The following is a 14,053-nucleotide window of genomic DNA, read 5'->3' as shown; positions in this document are numbered from 1 at the left end:
AATTATTTTGTATCTTTAATTTTTGTTTGTTTGTAAATCTACCAGTTGGTAGAAGTTACATTGTTTCGTCGATGTATGTTGTTACAAGGTGAAGGTCAGTTGATCCGAGTGTGTATTGAATTTGAAGAGTGAACCAGAATGTATGCTATAGGACTACCAGTGCTTATAGCTTCGATATATCCATTTTCTCGCAGTTTATCAGGGTCTCTGTCCAAGCGGGTTTTGAAAAGGTGACTGGGTGTGTTTTTTAAGGTAAAGTTCTTGCTCCAACAAAAAAAATTATCCACGTCTTTTATCTCGTACCTTCCTTCGAAAAATACTCAGTCTAAATCCTTTCTACCAACAACTAGTACACCCGAGCACGGCACAACACATCTTAATGCATTATTATTTACAAGCCGTTAACGTGATAATTGGTTTTTTGTCGATTAAATCTAATCTGTTTATGAAATGGCCAATAGATGTTTTCAAACCCGAGGGCGCATATGACGTCACACACAATGGCGCGTAAACTAGGGAAAGAAAATATGCATATCGCAAGATTTGAATTTCATCGCTTTCAAACTCGAAAACTACGCAAAATATTTCATTTAAAACACATTTAAAGTAGTTTTATGCATAAAAAGAATTAATTTTTGCTGAAAAAATGAAAAAGTTTAGAAACATATGGCACGCCAAATTCACAAAAATGAGCTAAACATAGTTTCACAGTTGATAAACTAGGTTTATCGACTGTAAACTATAGTTTACGGACCGTAAACTATAGTTAACGACGTTAATCTATATTTCACATCTGTAAACCATAGTTAACAGATAATCTATGTTTCACAAGCGTAAACTATAATTAACAATGAAAACAATCATTAGCGATTGCAAAACATAGTTTATGTGATAAATACGGTTTCACGATTGTAAACTACGGTTTACAAGTCATAGTTTATCTGATAAATATAGTATCACAATTTGTGAAACTAGGATTAACAATTGTGAACTATAGTTAACGAATGTAAATTATAGTTTACAAATGTGAATCTGTATTTATCAGCAAAATCTATTGTTAACGTTTATTTAAAGACAGATAAACTTAGATTAGCATTTGTAAACTATAGTTTACAACCGTTAAATATAGTTTTACGGATGAAAACTAAAGTTAACGAATCGTTAAGTATAGTTTACAGTTCGTAAACTATAGTTTACAGTCGATAAACCTAGTTTATCAACTGTGAAACTATGTTTAGCTCATTTTTGTGAATTTGGCGTGCCATAGAAACATGCGTTGTGTCCTTTAATATCAACATCAGAGTACTGGTGCGTAGAATCAGAGTGGAATTTGACAAAATAATTGTTTTGAATGACTGATCACTAGATATGTTTGAATATTTCCCTTTCCCATTTTTATTTACGAAGCAACCGTCCATAATGTACAAAAGTATGGTCTTTAATTCAGCATGGGGAATGGTCATGTACAGTGTTGAAAAGGCACACGTTTTGATGTTGATTTGAGAAAAGTGTTCTGATTTTTTAACTATTGAAAGCTCTTTAGAATATCTATACATGTATAATCCATATTTGATTTACACCACTTGTGGCATCTGTTGTGAGACAGTGAGTGAAGTTTCGGGCTTGGTAGAACATTTAATCGATTCAGCAGTGTATATCTGTAAGGGTTTTTGTGCAGTTTAGGAATCCAGTATATGTACGTATCTCATATCCATTCGTCTCTTTGACAGGGATGTTAATTATGTCTGAAACTGAAGCATGGTTTTGAAGAATTTCATCTTTTGAAAGGGCAGCTGGAGTATAATTACAATCACCAATTGTGGAATTTTTGGAAATTATGTTAACAAGTTTGTATTGAAACATTGCAATCTAGTAATTCTCCATTTCAACATCTGAATCATCTCAAATAAAAATCAGTGCTCTGTTTTCGTCAGCGTCACTTCCGCTGACTTCGTGAGTGGTAGAAATCTTATTTTTGGTTTAAAATACCTTTATCAAGTTAAAAAGTTTCCACAGATTTCTTAAAAGCAGTTTTATTCTAAATTTCTTAAATAGGTGTTAGTAGTTCAGTTTATTTCACGCAAACCATGGAATAGAACACGAGGAACGAGAAACACATTTACATACAATGTGCAATAACATGAAGGTCAAACAGAGAATATCAGGAGATCAGAAAATATTATTGATTTTTAAAATGAACAAACATCTTAGAGAAAGAGACTGGCAACATATTCCAGTCTTTGATACCATTATAATCAATGACAATTGACAGGACTTGATGTGTGAAACAATTAAATCCACATTGGAGGCAGACTTGGTTATTCTTAAAGATAAGATATCTTTAAGATGAGAACGTTAAGACAAGTAATCGTAATTGACGCACTCTATCGTCAATGTTAATTGAGTCTAAGGGAGACACATTCAAAATAAATTCAAACTTTAACAAATTTGCTACTTTCGTTTAGAGGACTTGGAAAGGCCTCCATTCCATGAACGACTCGCACAGTGTCTGTGGCAATGAATAAGAACTTACCATAGTGTCATTTTGTATTTATAAAAGTGTCAAAGCGTGTTGTTTACTTATGTACAATATTATTTTAAATACCCTCACCAGATAGAAAACTGTCTATAACATCAATGTAAGGTGAAGATAACGAACAGTGATCAATCTCATAACCCCCACAAGCAATACAAAATAGACGGTTGGGCAAACACGGACCCCTGGACACACCACAGGTGGGATCAGGTGCCTAGGAGGAGTAAGCATCCCCTGTTGACCGGTCACACCCGCCGTGAGCCCTATACATTTTCATATAATATTGGTGTTCTGTCCAAGTATCTACAGCTGAAAATTCGACAAAATATAACACAAGTATTGTATGGATATTGTCATTTGTTATGTGACAATAATGAACAAACTAAGGGGGAAGTTCAGACAGTAAAAACAGCACAAGTGACAGATGAAGATAACGAACCGTAACCAATCTCCTATAAAGAATAAAAACCGACACGGACTCCTGAAGATACTGGTTAGAGGTGGGAGCAGGTGTCTAGGGGGAGTAAGTATCCCCTGTCGACCACTCAAACCCGTCTCAAGCCCTATATTTTGATCAGGTAAACGGAGTGATCTGTAGTCAAAATCAGTGCATAAAGAACGGTCTAACAATTGGTATGAAAAACGCCTTGTCAACGCCTGTCGGGCGATGCTGGATGGAGGTTTCCTAAGCGTATTGATATATACCATAGCGTCCCATCAGTTTCCATGTCTCTCTGTATTGATATATACCATAGCGTCCCATCAGTTTCCATATCTCTCTTTTAAAAGTGTCGAATGTATTTTCATAGTCTGGAATTTCTGTGGAGAGGAATGTCCAACGCTATTGAATGATCAACTATGATGCTCAAAGTGGCAATCTGATTAGCACATGACCTAGTTCTCCTGAAGCCTGCCTGTTGGTCAACAGCCTCTTTCATTATCTCCAGAAGGACTCTGTTGAAGACCTTCCTTGGTATTCCCCGATATTTCCTTTCTTTGGTAGTTTTATGAGGATGTTTGTAATGAGTTCTTTTTGGATTTTGTCAGATTGAGCAAAGACTAACGATAAGTTGTAGAATAAACAATAACAAATTTATTAATTAAACAATATAAAAAGAAAATATGCACACTCACTCCTTTCACTCTCAACACAAATTTATATGAATAAGCAATTGACAATATAGATATCTGATACCGGTACGTTGTAAACAGTTTCTTTTGAAAAGACCGATAGTACGTATCAGATGTAAAGCAAATATACAGGTATTAACTTTTCAAGTTGAAACAATATTCAAAAGTAGTATAATTTAAAAAAAAGTTCCAAATATTCAATTCTCCTTTTCAGTTATATAATATTCTTTGGTTTTGTTTCTAAATTTCGAGTTACTTTAACTTTATAATGTAACTAATCTGCACTCTGAAGACACTGTTCCGGTTTCCCGCCAACTTGCGATAAGCACGCCCAGAACGGAAAACAATCCACCACCATGCAAACCTTGCACGAGCTATCGTCAACTCCTGACAATACACCAGGGTTCCGATGCCTCCCAAGTCTCGGGTTATCTTCGGAGCTACACCACGCCCTTCCATATTGTAGCAAAATATCCTCATGGACCTCCGTATTTCCGAATCCCGCAACTCTCTGCCTGCCTTCGGGTTGAAACTGGTTTTGTTAAACACCCATGTACGCACTGGAATTAATTTCATAAAAACTAACAACTTATAACTAAACAAGAAACCGAGAACTTACAAATAACAAGACCGTGCTAGACTAATTATTAATACTCACGAACTATCAGAACACAAACATAACACCCTTACCGGCTAGGAAAAAGATGTGCCCTCCAAACAAACTCCTATTTCAGTAGTTATATTTCTCCAAATGTCCTACATAGAATCTGACAGGAAAATAACTCTCCCCTGAACTTCTAGGACCTGTCAACATGGCACCCGGCTGATGTCGTTACCGTGCCCTATCTAACTTACAGCCAACCAAACCGGTCTCTTTTATACTAGCAACTAAAAATAACTCACACCCGACTCACTTTTACGATAACCCATTCGCATCAAAATCAAAACAAACGAAAAATACAAAACGCTAAATCAGCAAAGATAACAAACAGTGATCAATCAGCCATACAAAATAGATAGTTGGTAAACACAGAGCCCTGGGCACACCAGGGGTGGGATCAGGTGTCTAGGAGGAATAAGTATCCCCTATCGACCGGTCCTTATCCTTCTTGATGCTGTTCTACACTTCTCTGTCAGAGGCAGTGTATTTCTTCTGAGCCTTTGCTTTCTCTGTTCCTGTTCTGTCTGTGTTAATTGTGTGGTCTTCTTTGTTTTGTTACTTTCAGTTTATGTGGTGTGGTGACAGAAATCCATTCTTTGTGGTCTTTCTGACTAGAACTTCATTACAAGTTTACAGTCTGATCTTCTTTGCTTGCTGCCACTGTGATTCGATGTAAATTGGATTTGGTTGAGGGGGAAATGGAGTGAACGTAAATATACATGTACGATTTTATGTTCCTTATGATAAGCCTTCGATTGTTACTTTGATAAACAGGACATTGATGTGAATTGAAAACAAAATGTCAATTATGTTGAAAATGACGATTCGAAGTTATATGACAAACGGAAACTAGAGGGGATCAGAGTGACTAGAAAAAGACATATTAGTTAAGAACATTTAGGTATGATTATGCAATCTAAAACATAATGAAATATATGTAGAACTACCTGAAATAAAAAAAGGCGGGTTTTATAAATAAATCAATGTAAGACTGGAAGTTGGACATTTGCAAAAATCAAGATTTATCAATAGCAATTACAGTCTACTCCAAAGTTCAAGATAACCAATGCTGAACTACACAAATTTGGGGAATTACTTCAACTTCAACATAGCAGATATTTCAATATAACCGACTTCAATATAAGTGAAGTGGACTATAATTATCATGAATTTTCTAACGTACACTCGGCTATTCTATTTTCTATATCCAATTTTAATTGACAGATATAAATCTTACTGGTACGTAATTTCTGCTTTAAATGAATTCATTATGCAAAGTTGATGTTTCGGAGAAGGTAAATGGGTTAGATATGATGTATTGAAAGTCGTTTCAATGACTCAAGTTCTGTACACGCATATATAATGATATAATATGATATGTGTTTTTGTTATACATGCTATGACGAACAAGCAAAACTCATAACGGTCAGCAAAATCTCGACGCTTGACAATTGATACTTGGAAAACTAGACATCATCCAAATAAACGTTACTGATGTTATTGTAGATGTTGTTACAAAAATAAATGCGTCAGGGGGTTGACATCAGCCTTATTAATTGATATGCTATACCGACTTATTAATTCAAGATGTAATAAAAACACATCATGGTAAAAAGAGATAAATCCACAGATCGTTGCCCGTCTAGCGATGGAGAGTGTTTGATACATGATATACCAGTTGTTTAAAGAATACATATATGGTGCCGTGATCTATTCTACAGTGTACATGCCTTGCAGTAATGTATAATGTGGTGTATTGTTTAACATTACAGAAATTAATAGTATATTTTCATACACGATGGGAGTGTACAGAGCCCAAGGAATGCTAAATATATGGCAGGATATCGAAGAACAGGGCATATGATTATTTCAAAGGGTTTATTACGGGTGTATCCTATCGGGTCCGTCACACAGTCTGTAAAACACAGCGATGCCTACCCCGTAGTGTCAGCTTTTGAGGACCTTATATCACCCTCAAACAAATAAAAGTAGAATTGTATTATAAAGAGAACTTGATAAAGGAAGAAAATAAGATACGTGAACAATTTGACGTTTGTTGTTGAAAGAATTTAGATGTGCAACCTTAGATATGATGCACACACACTCCGTGTTTACATGGGAAATTGAACTCATTTTTGCAAGAAAAATTTTTGATCGAGCGTTAATCCAAAGTGCATAAATGGAACAGAAAGGTATTGTTCGATTGAATCCGCTCGTCAGTGTATTATACACAGTGAATATCTGTGGCGTATTCTGAAAATTGCTGCTCGATTTACCAGCGTATTGTTTCACATGTAAAAGTAACATTACACAAAAGTCACTAATTATCGTTCTGTCGTCTTTTCGCCTCAAAATAACGATAAAACGCCAAGCGAAAAGGCGATGAAATTGGTCGCTCATTTGCCAATTTCCTTAGTCGTCTTTTAGCATGTATTTTGTCTTCTTTTCGTTTTGTCGTATTTTCGCCTCGAAAAGACGATAAGACGAAAAAACGCTAAGCGAAAAGTGAAAAATGATAGCTAATTTGCGGATTTTCTTTGTAGTCTTTCGCATGTATTTTGATGGTTTCAACTTTTCGTTTTGTCGTCTATTCGTTATGTCGGGGCGAAAACTCCCTAGTTATCATTTTGTCATTATTTCGTTTCTTTCTTCCTCGAAATGGCGAAAACACGACAAAATGAAAATTGCACAAATCAGCCACCATACTTGAAGCTTTTACGGTAAAACATACCCGTATCTTGTATTATGAGGTAGCGGCACTTTGTCTCGTGATATTAACTGTTTTATTTTCTCAGCAGTTCACAAACTGATACATGAATCTGAAAGATTAAAATTAAAACATTGATATTCATGTTTTCTATAATACTACTTGACAATAAATGCATTATTTCTTGAGAAATTCAGATACTATTATATGAACTACTAACATAAGGGGAGGAATTTTTAAGTTGTTAATTGTTTTCAATATTTTTGTATATTGATTATATATGCAATAAAATATGTTGAATTCAATTTGAGTATTTTAACGATTTAGTCAACACAAAGTAAAAGTTATCCAGCTGGATTATATTTAGTGCACAGCTGTTGTTCTGAGAATCGTTATCAAGCATTGAAAATCGTTTTAGTCACCCAGATTGAAGAGAGCATATCATGCTATATAACGGACACCACATCAAATGTATTTTGCAGTATACGTGCTGTATGTAAATAACAGAGACCACATACGTACTATATAACAGACCAACAAAATTCTTATACAGGCCAGTAACAGGTAGATGTTTGGAACCAATATCCGGAGGGAGGTACTTCTAACATTCAAATGCCGCATATTAGAATACGTGGAACCAATATCCGAAGGGGGGTACTTCTAACATTCAAATGCCGCATATTAGAATACGTGGAACCAATATCCGGAGGGAGATACTTCTAACATTCAAATGCCGCATATTAGAATACGTGGAACCAATATCCGAAGGGAGGTACTTCTAACATTCTAATGCTGCGTATTAGAATACGTGGAACCAATATCCGAAGGGAGGTACTTCTAACATTCTAATGCTGCGTATTAGAATACGTGATGTTCTGAATGTTGTTACAAGAATAATCACTTTAAGAGGTTGACAGAAACCTCATCTAGGTAATATCAGAAACCACAACGTGGTGAAGAGCGATCAATCCGCAGGCTGAATGACCGTCAAACGAAAGAGATTAAAGTGTTCATAAGAGATGCCACTTATTTCACGAATACACAAAAGGTTATTAAAAAGGAATACAAGATTTACACAGCTTGAAATAACTGACGACATTCATTAACGAGAAGTCAGGGAGATGAATGTTGGATGATATAGGTCCGTGCTGTGGTTATTCCACAAAGGCAACCTTTCCTGTACAAATGATTGCAGTGAGCACGTAACTGTAGTCAAAATAGATAATCCGAGGCTTCTGTCTCAAATCAATGTCAACACGACCACGTGTTTATGATAAGCACTGGCAAGCAACCGAAACTGAAACCATGCTCTATATTTCTAAGTTTATTTGCGATATTCTGAGGTAGATTGAAGTATGTAAATATGAAGCACTTCTTCAAGATTCCACAGCAACATGTACAAGTCAACAAAGACAGACACGATTTAATGGGAAACATTAACTGTAAGCTGTTTTACTGAGGGGGTTACCTGTGTGGTGTTCTACACCAGTATTCAATTTGAGTACGTACTCCAAAAATGTCCCACTCAGTCATCCGGGTTACTAGAAAGAAGAATTGCATCCTGGATCTGTTATTGATTTAGCTATTTTAGATAGTATCATTTTACATTTCAAAGACTATAAAGCACGTTCTGTGTTTTATTTGATAATCTTCACTCTTACTGCCTGACCATATCAACCGTCAGATTACAAGTGTTTGGCGAATTTCATAATCTAATATCTGGATAGCACATTGCCAAATAGACTTTTTTGAAAACAGGATCTTTGAGATCTCTTTAGACCATATAATCTGTTCATCCTATTTGTAGAACTACTTATATCAAAGTAGTAAACACTGCATGTACCTTAGCAATAATTAAATAATTAATTTCTGTAAGCGGTTGGACATTTCCACAATTTTATGATTGCAAAACACGGACATGTCTAAGTCAGGTTAACGATGGTTGATTAGTTGTATATTGTTTGACGTCCCACTCGAGAATCTTTCACCCACACGGAGACGTTGACGTCGGCGAAGGGCTGCAAATTGTAGGCCTATGCTCGGCGCTTACGGCCTTTGAGCATGGAGGGATTTTTATCGTGCCACACCTGCTCTGACTCGGGACCTCGGTTTTTGCGGTCTCATCCGAAGGACCGTCCCATTTAGTCGCCTCTTACGATAAGCAAGGGGTACTGAGGACCTATTCTTACCCGGATCCCCACGTACTTGTGTATATATATATACGTGTATGAATATTAAAGATATAGCTGTATATGCTAATCTGACAAATGTTACACGCTAATCTGAAGAAAAAAACCCTAAAAATAAAGAATTACGTTAATCTTACAAACATCAAAACAAAGAAATTTGAGTTTTTCTGGCAATCTTATATAAGATATTACTATATATCTGAGGTTTTCTGGCAATGTTATATAAAATATTACTATATATCTGAGGTTTTCTGGCAATGTTATATAAAATATTACTATATATCTGAGGTTTTCTGGCAATGTTATATAAAATATTACTACACATCTGAAGTTTTCGGACAATCTTATATAAGATATTACTATATATCTGAGGTTTTCTGGCAATCTTATATAAATTATTACTATCTATATCTGAGGTTTTCTGGCAATCTTATAAAAATATTACTATATATCTGAGGTTTTCTGGCAATGTTACAAATGTATGTAAAATATTACTATATATCTGAGGTTTTTTGGCAATGTTACAAATGTATGTAAAATATTACTATATATCTGAGGTTTTCTGACAATGTTATATAAGATATTACTATATATCTGAGGTTTTCTGGCAATCTTATATAAAATATTACTATATATCTGAGGTTTTCTGGCAATGTTATATAAAATATTACTATATATCTGAGGTTTTCTGGCAATGTTATATAAAATATTACTACACATCTGAAGTTTTCGGACAATCTTATATAAGATATTACTATATATCTGAGGTTTTCTGGCAATCTTATATAAATTATTACTATCTATATCTGAGGTTTTCTGGCAATCTTATAAAAATATTACTATATATCTGAGGTTTTCTGGCAATGTTACAAATGTATGTAAAATATTACTATATATCTGAGGTTTTTTGGCAATGTTACAAATGTATGTAAAATATTACTATATATCTGAGGTTTTCTGACAATGTTATATAAGATATTACTATATATCTGAGGTTTTCTGGCAATCTTATATAAATTATTACTATATATATCTGAGGTTTTCTGACAATGTTATATAAAATATTACTATATATCTGAGGTTTTTTGGCAATGTTATATAAAATATTACTATATATCTGAGGTTTTTTGGCAATGTTATATAAGATATTACTATATATTTGAGGTTTTCTGACACTCTTATAAAAATATTACTATATATCTGAGGTTTTCTGGCAATGTTAAAAAAGATATTACTATATATCTGAGGTTTTCTGGCAATGTTATATAAAATATTACTATATATATATCTGAGGTTTTCTGGCAATGTTATATAAAATATTACTATATATACATGTATCTGAGGTTTTCTGGCAATGTTATATAAAATATTACTAAATATCTGAGGTTTTCTGGCAATTCTATAAAAGATATTACTATATATCTGAGGTTTTCTGGCAATCCTATATAAGATATTACTATATATCTGAAGTTTTCTGACACTCTTATAAAAGACATTACTATACTACTCAAAATTTGATAAGGATCACTAGGTTATATGTGTGTAATTTACCACTAACATAACAAAAGACATAAATTTGACTCAGAAACGTGTTTACTCAGGTTATGAATAAAAATTCATGAACGGCGTGAACTTTTATCAATACGGAATGCTTGAAATCTGATAACAACACCAAAAGGCATTTCATTACATAAAGTTAACAGCAAACCAGAGAAAGAATTACACAGTTTTGGGGAATAGTCCATCATTACACTTAGTCGATGAAGTGTCAATACCGGGTATGGCCTCCCCTTGCATCAATGACGGCTTAACAACGTCGAGCCATGCTGTCAATAAACACCCGGATGTTTCCAATGGGAAGGTTGTTCCACTCTTCCACGAGGGCGTTTCCGAGCTCTGCCAAAGTCGTGGGTTGTGCTCTACGGCGTGAAAGGGCAACCTGCAGCATGTTCCATACATGCTCAATCGGGTTCAAGTCCGGCGAGCGCGCTGGCCAGTCCATACGGACAATTGTCTCCTGCTGAAGGTACTGCTCCACCACCCTGGCGCGATGAGGACGGGCGTTATCATCCATCAGGATGAACTCAGGGCCAACAGCACCAGCGTAGGGTCTGACGTAAACATCGAGGATCTCATCCCGGTACCGCACCCCCGTCATTGTTCCTCTCTCCAGGACATGAAGATCTGTTCTTCCATCCCTGCTGATTCCACCCCAGACCATGATGGAACCACCACCATAACGGTCACTGATGTTGGCATCATGGAAACGTTCACGTTGTCGTCGCCACACTCGGTGCCTCCTGTCTGTAAAGTCCAAACAATACCTGGATTCATCGGTGAACAGAACTTGAACCCAATCGTTCTGTGTCCAATTGACATGATCTTCAGCCCAGTCCAATCGCTCCCGCCGGTGTCGAACAGTCAGAGGGACTCGAACACATGCCCTTCTCGAGTTGAGACCTGCATTGTGAAGCCGATTCTGTATCGTCTGAGTGTACACATACACCCCCGAGGCGTTCAGGAGGTCGTTACGTAGGCTGGTTGCTGTCCAGAAGGGATGGCGTCGTGCCTGAAGAGCCACAAAATGGTCTTGTCGTTGGGTTGTCGACCTCTGACGACCACCCCCATGTGGGTGTGCTGCTGTACCAAAAGTTTGCTGTCGGTTCCAGACCCTGTTTACAACGCTCTGGCTGACGTTTAGTGCATTTGCAACGTCACGTTATGAATAGCCAGCGTCAAGCATTCCAATACATCTGCCCAGTTGTTCTGTCGTCAGGCGACGCCTTACACGTTGAGGGGGCATTGTGTTGATAAACGTAGTGTAAACACTCAAGTGAGTTTGAAATTTTAGAAAGAATCAGACACCGATGCCTGAGTGAAAATCGTGCAATTGTAGCAAAAGCATAAACTGTGATGATAAACGCTTTTCCCATGGCATGAAATGCACGTACAAGTTTGTTGAAGACGTTTTTGATTTCACTTGGACACAATATTGCCAGTTATGCAGTTATTAATTTTTTAAACAGAAAAATATCTATCATCCTTATCAAATTTTGAGTAGTATATATATCTGAAGTTTTCTGGCAATGTTATAAAAGATATTACTATATATCTGAGGTTTTCTGGCAATCTTATATAAATTATTACTATATATCTGAGGTTTTCTGACACTCTTATAAAAATATTACTATATATCTGAGGTTTTCTGGCAATGTTACAAATGTATGTAAAATATTACTATATATCTGAGTTTTTCTGGCAATGTTATATAAGATATTACTATATATCTGAGGTTTTCTGGCAATCTTATAGTAGAAGTTCTGGTAAACGCGTTCATCACGGTATCAATACACGATATCAATACACGGTATCAATACACGTACAGCCAATGTACAGTTTCTCGATATTAATCTGGAAACATCGAACGGTATCAATATACGGTATCTATACACGGTATCAATACACGATATAACTACACTGTATCTATACACGATATCTATACACTGTATCTATACACGATATCTATACACTGTATCTATACACGATATCAATACTCGATATCAATACACGATATAACTACACTGTATCTATACACGATATCTATACACTGTATCTATACACGATATCTATACACGATATCAATTCTCGATATCAATAAACGGTATCAATACTCGATATCAATACACGGTATCAATACACAATATCTATACACGGTTTCAAAACATAATATCAATACATGATATCTAAAGGTTAGAAGAAGCCAGTGTACAGTTTCTCGATATTAATCTGGAAACATCGAACTATTACTGACCATTAAGAGTTGTGTTTCTCTATCATACATGTATCACGTTTAACATTAATTCTCATCATTTATTATTGTACATTTATATCGTGCAACAAACTTAAAGGGAAAGGCAACCCAAAAGATTTTTACATGATAAATGATAGGATTAATCATATGATAAAGATTTGTCATATAATTCTGTGATATATGGCCTTGATAAGCTTCAGTACTAATTTGAAAACGTCAAAAATTTGAAATTCCCGCGATCTATAGAGGCTGCCATGATGTGTAACTCTTTTGTATTCAAGACCACAAAAATCAATAATTTTGACATCACACCGTCTGTTTCGGTTTTGATGAGATTCTAAGATCATCAACAGGTGCTTGGGTTCAGGACACTCCCTCCCCCCTCCGAATAAGCTACATGAGTTGATTTAATTATTTTTTTTGGAAAATATTTCTAGTGCATGTCAGCAACATCTTGCATACCCATAAAGTCCAAAATAATTCAAAATAAGCCCTTTAAGAAAATACCCTAACTGGTTATTATAACAGAACTTAAAATAACCAGTGAGGGTATATTTTTTAAAAGGGCTTATTTTGAATTGCATGTATTTTGGACTTTATAGGTATGCAAGACGTTAACATGCATTAAAAATATTTTCAACAATTTTTTTTTTATTAAATTAGCTCATGTAGCTTATTCGGAGAGGGGGGGGGGGGTGTTCCTGAACCCAAGCATCTGTGAAATCATTAAAGATGTGCATGTGGTACATGTAGATCTTACGAATAAATAGGTTGATGCCTTCCTGGCAAGCAGTTAATTACACTAATGCAAATTTTTTTTTTTTTTAAATTCCCGACCCAACCAAGTCATTTGAAAAGAAACGACTACGTAAACTGTGGATCCATCATTTGCGTAATGACAAGTTGAAGTTCAAGCCATTTGTATGAAGAACGTTTACCGTCTGTCTTGTCTGCGACTCGACTGAACGTCTTCTTTTCTCAATTTCTTCTTGCGAAAGAACGGGCTCAAATCTATACG

The 14,053-nt window shown here is 35.6% G+C and overlaps 1 long non-coding RNA gene across 1 annotated transcript; it reads right to left on the bottom strand.

The window, feature by feature from the left end:
- Positions 1-3,613: 3,613 nt before the first annotated feature.
- LOC125651444 (uncharacterized) lies at positions 3,614-4,772 on the bottom strand. The gene is made up of 2 exons (XR_007361243.2): positions 4,358-4,772; positions 3,614-4,227 (listed from the first exon to the last, which is right to left on the bottom strand). It is a non-coding gene; the product is annotated as an uncharacterized LOC125651444 (long non-coding RNA).
- Between the last annotated feature and the right edge of the window lie 9,281 nt (positions 4,773-14,053).

Source organism: Ostrea edulis, chromosome 5 (assembly GCF_947568905.1).
Source record: "Ostrea edulis chromosome 5, xbOstEdul1.1, whole genome shotgun sequence".
In the NCBI taxonomy this organism is placed as follows: Eukaryota; Metazoa; Mollusca; class Bivalvia; order Ostreida; family Ostreidae; genus Ostrea; species Ostrea edulis.
The sequence above is the reverse complement of the archived record's forward strand: the minus strand, read 5'-3'. Positions and strand labels throughout refer to the sequence as shown.